Here is a 6,571-nt window from a genome sequence, read left to right as displayed (position 1 = left end):
AAGCGGAAGAAAATGGATGGTTACAAATGAAAGGAAAAACCTAGTGAGGGGATGGATCCATTAGCTAGAGTATGCTGTCTGGGATCATTTTTGCTAAAATGGTTTGGGTCCGCTTGTCCCCTTAGAGAGACAGTTTGAATGGGTTCTTTATCCATGATGAAACTCTTCTCTCCTGATATAAATTCCAGGATAACAATCGATCCACGAACAGGTCACCAGGGGTCAGTGAGCAGTTCACCGAGTGTAAAAATGATGTGAATCATATGCCATGGCCTTCCCAGTAACATCCCAACCCAACTGAACACCTATGAGAGTTTTGGGACTCATGTGTGAGCCAATACTCTCCACTCCCAGCATGTAAGATGATCATCAAAAATGATTAGATGCTGGGGATAATATTCTCAGTGAGGGAATATCTTTGAGAAAAATAGTGCTCAATCTCTCAAGCTGTGTTCCAGAGACCTGGAGAATTAATAACAAGGTTCAGTGAAACCGTTCTGGTGGCACGCGGCAGGCCAAAACTTTATGTTGGTTTTTCCTTCAATTTGTCACCTATCCCCATATACAATTTCATCTGAAATGAATTGGCTTGAAACACACAATTTTAGGCCTAACTTTATTTCCAGAACCTCCCAGTTCTGGGAATAAACATGAAGTAAACTTTCAATGATGTTTCATTTCATGTTTTTGTTCCAAACCTGCAATGATGAAATGGTCGTTTGACTTAAGCTTAGTAAGCGCTTACATGGAGCTGGCATTTAAAGGGACTGCATTTCAATATACTTTTTCATCTCCAAAATTCGTGCAATGATTGCTGCTCGTCTCTGATTTTGAGCTACATCAAATGAAAACTTGAACACATAGTGATAGCTCTGTTTTCAAACAAATGATAAAGGCCCTGGACACAAGATAGCTGTTGAATAGTCACACATATTTCAAATGTTGTTATCTAAAAGTGTGAATGTGTGTGTGTGGCAGGTCAAGAAAGAGCAGAGGCTGAGTTGTTTTTTGATGTAGCCAAAATGCAGAAACAAGCCAATTTCTATAATTTCATATTTCACTGCCTTCACATCTGGAGCTGCATGTAAAAATGGAAAATAGAGGGGTGGGATAAAAGACTGACATGAAGAGAGGGAGGAAGAAAGAGTAGAGAAAAATACACCCGCTTCTCCAGCACACGCATCCCTAACCTTCATTCACTCACCACATGCTTGTCTGTGCACACACTTTTCACAGTAACAGAGGATGCATACGTGCTGCATATACTTCTTATATTTCGTTTTTCTTTCCCTCTCTCAATCTCAGTCTGCCTTTTTTTTCTTAGACACACATACACACACCACTCTGGAGTGACTGGTGTTGTAAGTTGGCGTGAGCGTGTAGGTGATCTGGGTGTGATTACTGCTTGGCTCCCCGACAACTCTGATGATGACATTCAGTGCTTTGAGCTCCTCTGGCCTGGGCCTGCTCCAAACACAACCGGGCAGAACAGTCTCTCTACCTCACAACCATGCATACATATGGCCTACATACTACTGAAATGCACATTGTCTGTCTGAAAGCTATAACATTTAGATGTCCTTTCGGGTTTTGGTATGACAGTGTGAAGTTAGGCGGTGACAAAAAGAGGGAACAACACAAAATGGCAACAACAACAACGAGAAAAAGAAATTGTGTCACCCTTCTCTGTCTCAAACTTTACTCTCTATGCACATCACTGCTTTGTTGTTTACTCAAGTTCAACCTGCTCTTGAGTCCGCTGCTGCTCCTCAAATCTCTTCGATCTGTCTGTGTTGTCACCGCCTCTGTCTGTATTCCATTTGAATCAAGTGTCTGTTTGCCTCATTGAAATGCCAAGCTCAGAGAGCAGCTGTGTGTTGGATCGTTGCTATCAAGACAGAGTCATTATATGTACACACACACACTACTCTCTAAGTTGTAGGGCTTTATGCCCAGATTGTGTTAATCCTCTCTGTCCTCCACACATTTCTCTACAGCCATCAACGTCAATGCCGCTTTGATGAAGACACACACGCGTGCACACACACACGTACTACTCTCCATCATTATCATTGTTTCAGCTGGAGAAGAGTCAGCGCTTTTGTTTGTAATTACAGGGGTTTGAAGTGAGAGGGAAGAATTTTCAAGAAGAGAGAAGAGGATGGATGGAAAAGAGAAAAAAAGAAATAGCAGGTCAGAAAAAAACACACACCAGTATGTCTGTGACATATTAGTCACATTTTACCGTAATTGTTGTTCGACCCCATCCCACACTTGTAAAAAGAAGAGAAATACTTTGGGAATGTGCTTTGCAGTGGATGGCTTCCAAGGTTTTGTCTGGTGTGTTTCTGTACAAAGGGTAAAGGAGCTTTGTGGCTGGCTGGTGTGGCTTTAAAAACATTACAGCTAAGGGTAGAGGCCTTTTCGCTTCCTAAGCCGAGGGCTTCAGTTAGGATTGACCCCATCAAAGCAGAATAGATTGTAGCATTTGTAAAGGTACTAAAGAATTTTCAGCTTTTGCTTTCCCTAAAATCTAAATGAATCCCTTAGTGCAAAACCCAAGATAAAGGAAACATGAAACCAGCTTGGTTCTTTTCCATCTGGACATGAAGAGATAAGCCAACCTGAGGATCTTGAAGACAGAAAATCCAATTGATTGATGAACAGGGTGATTTTTCAGCAAATCTATTGATTCATCAACAGAAACAGTCTGTTTGGCAGGAGCATGTTTGACTGAGCCACAAAAATGTTCAAAAACAACACTGCTGAATGATGACAGGCACGTGGCACATTGCAACATCCACACAGCTTGTTGCGATCCCTCAGGGTTCATAAAACACAAGCCTCGTTAAAGCCAGCGCCCCCACTGTGACAAGCAAGCCAAGTTCACAGTTGAGGGATAAGGGTCGCCATGAGTAAAATCAGAGGACAAGGGAGACTTACTGTAGTAAACACTACTTGTCAGTCTTACCACTAATCCATCTCTTTGGGATTTTCCTGCTGTGAATATAACATCATGCCAGATTTCTGCACTTGGTGTGCCTTTGCTCTCTTAGATCTTTAGTTTTTTTGGACAGTTTTGCACACTGCTATGCTACATTCATCGTGCAACAATTCGTGCAACATTTTGTAAAATAAGCACCGGTTTCACTTTTTTTGCACGAGCGCTGTTCTAGAAAGTGTAACGTGTTATGCAAAAGCACAACAACGTACAGCAGAAGCATATGTACAAAATGCATACATTCACACATGCATCTGCTTTCGAACTGGGGAGGTGTGTGACCGATGTATGTCCTCTCCTGACTCCCGATGTTGCCCAACAGGGAGTGTTTGTGTGGTTTCCAAAGGCAACGGTTAGAGAGGGTGGGGGAGGCTGAAGCAGAGAGGCAGGGCTGCAGCCACACGTTCTACTCTGGTTTGTTTGCATGTCTGATTGCTGTATGCATACGTGTGTGCCTGTAGAAGCTGCAGGTGGGCTTTTTGCACGATGTCACTGAATGGCTGTGTTTGTGTATGGTTGTATGTGCATATGGTTCGATGTGCATATGTGTGTGCCTGAGCACAGTGTGGAAAGTGTTGTTGTCTACAGGCTAACTGTTACTGACAAGCACACACTGACTACTGGAGTCAAAAAGTTAAATGCACTCTATGCTCTTTTCTTTCCCCGGAGGCTCCCTCTTTCTGCCTCTCTAACTTTCTCTCCTCCCATTTTTATTTTCTATATTTTTCTCTCTGTCATTCTCTCCTGCTTTTTCTCTCTCCCTGACGATTTCTTTCTTTTGCTCCCTCCCCTCTCCCTCCATCTCTGATGATTTTAGCAGAGGTGTGACTCATTGGGCATTGAGCCACAATGTCAGGTAGTGAGGGGAGGGCGGGAATGAGGTGGCGAAAAAGAAAGACAAAAAGAGAGAATTGGGGGGGGGCAAGTTGTTTTAAGAAGTGGTGAGGTATAGTGGAAGGGGGAGAGTCAGAGATATGCAAAATGGAGTGGAATGTGCAAGAGGAAAAGAGTGAGAGTGAAAGAAAGAGACTGGGGAAAGGGAGGGGTATAGAGTCAGCATAAGGAAAACATAAAAAAGGAGGGAAATGAATAATTTCTGCAAACAGTTTTCGTCACAATTGAGTTTTTTCTCCTCCTTGCATGTTTTCTCGATTGCTGTGCATGTTTTGGCCATGCAGCGCACTCTCTGAGCTGACCAACGTGTTTATGTGCAAACCTGTTCATAGCTTAGTCTCCATTCATGACTTTTTTATGCTTTAAAGTAGCTAATTACCATGGGGGTCATTAATATACTCTCAGCAAAGTAGGCCAAGAGGAAGCAGAGAGGTGGTCAAAAGAGTAAGAGGGTAGAAAATGATGGGGACTGGAAAGAGGGGAGCTGGAAGTAGGGACAGGTGGAGTGGAAGCACAAAAGAGGAAAGGTGGTGTGAATACAAGAATTTAATACAGAGAGGTTTACACAGGCACATTCATGTTCATGCGGATTGTCAATCAACTGTCTTTGTTGCCCCTAAGGCAGGGGCTCTCCACTCTCATCTCTGCCTTGGCACTCACCCACCGACATACACGCACATGCACAGCCAAACACAGACACACACACACAATCTTGGCTGATGTAACGGACATTCTGGAATTTTCTGTTTTGTAATGAAACATTGTACTGAATGATTTTTTTAAATAAGTCCTTAAGTTCAGGTCACCCTGAAAACACACACATACGAGGGAACAAACACACACATGCTTAACCTTTGGCATCTGTCCTCAGTAGACACTGCATTTGTGCCAGCTCTGTGTCTGTCTCCTCTCTGTCTCTTCCTTATTTCCTTCCTCGTGTTTTTCTTCCCTCCCTCCAACCTCAGATCATCTTGTTGACAATCTTGGGAAAAATATAAACATTAAAAGATCAAAGTCGACGGTGTCAAATTCTGCTGTTTTATTTCACCTATTACACTCCTATTAAGGTATTTGTAATTTGTAATGTTTCAGGTGTAACCCAACTCAGCTCCCTTTGGGTTCCCTCAACACTGCCCCCTTCAGACAATTTTCTCTCACTGAAAAAAGCTCCCAAGACTCTAATTTACTTTGGCAAGAAAACGCAGGGAAGAGTGGGTAGAAAAACATTAGGCATAGTATAAAAAGAATTCCATGCCACTTATTTTCATCTTGCTGCACAAAAGCAACATTTTTACTGTGCAATTATTTTGCTGTGGCACTGTACATATTGGAATAGATATGCATTATGATTAGCATGTCCTGATCCATCCACTGTACTTCAGTGGTGGTGACAGAGGCACGAGGAAGATCAAAGTCATCCTAATAGATTTCTATCACCACTCCCACCTGTTCCCTCCGGAATTTCCTCTCTTCCCAGCATGTGTGCATGCGTGTGCACGTCTGTTATGTCTATCAGACTGTTTGTGTTTCTGCATGTGTGCCTGAGTTTGCATCTGTTACCAAGTGGTTATGGACCTGTATGCCAGTGAGTGTGCATATATCTGTGTGTGTATGCATGTGTATGTGTGTAGTCTGTTTCAACATGTCTACTACTTGCGGGAATCTTATAATCTGGAACTGGAATATGTGCTCATGTCTGTGTCTGTCTAGCCTTGCTCCACCTCTCTCTTTCTCTTCCTTTCTCTTACTCTCACTCCTTGACAACTCTAATAAGTTTAGTAGATCAGGTTACACCCCTTGATACAACATGCCAGCTTCTCCCTTTTTTCCCCCTGTTTTCTCTAATTTGGTCTTCTTTTTCTTGCCCATTTCATATAACTGCTCTGTCTCAACAACAGACAGTTTCTCACGAACATGAGGAGACACACGCACAGCAGATGCACACAGACACTGACGGGGAGTGAGACAGACTACATGCACACGTCTGTCTCTGTAGGCCTCTCAGGTTGCTGACATTTTCCATTTTTGCGCATATAAAGTAATAATAATAATATTAGTGGGTGTGACAGAGCAAGGGTCCATTCACTACCGCTGCCAGCCTCCTATAAATATCCCCCTTCTTCGGGGGAATCCGAGAAGCAGCAGAGACCTTCAGTTTACACAGCTGAGGAGCATGTGGACGAAAATCTCTATTCTTTCTCTTTCCCTCTTTTTCCTGCCTCTCCTTTCCCCTATCCCTACTCTTCATTTTCCCATCACTTCACTGCTTGGTTATGTGACCATGTGTCTTTAACATTTTTTCCTGATCTCTTTGTCCTCGCTTGTCTCTTCTCACCTGTCTCCCTCCCTCATGATTTCATGATATCTCTTAATCTCGCATGGCCTCCCACCTTTCCTGTCACCTTTACATCTACACTTTTCTGTTAGTCTTCTCTGATGGATATTATGGAGAAGCACCAGACAATATACAGCAGGTTATTATGGGAACTGCAGAGTGATGAGGTGAAGCTAACTGCAGGTGGAAGTCATCCTCCCTTTCATCACATCTCTCTATTTTGTCTCCTGACTCACCCACTTCCCTTTGCCCCCCAACACACGTGCCGACACTTGCTGAGCAACATCTGCTTAAGAAATCAAAATAATCTCTCTCTCTCTCTCTCTCTCTCTCTCTCTCTC

Source organism: Haplochromis burtoni, unplaced genomic scaffold, assembly GCF_018398535.1.
Source record: "Haplochromis burtoni strain Fernald_Lab_line unplaced genomic scaffold, NCSU_Asbu1 Contig_236, whole genome shotgun sequence".
Lineage (NCBI taxonomy): Eukaryota > Metazoa > Chordata > Actinopteri > Cichliformes > Cichlidae > Haplochromis > Haplochromis burtoni.
The sequence above is the reverse complement of the archived record's forward strand: the minus strand, read 5'-3'. Positions refer to the sequence as shown.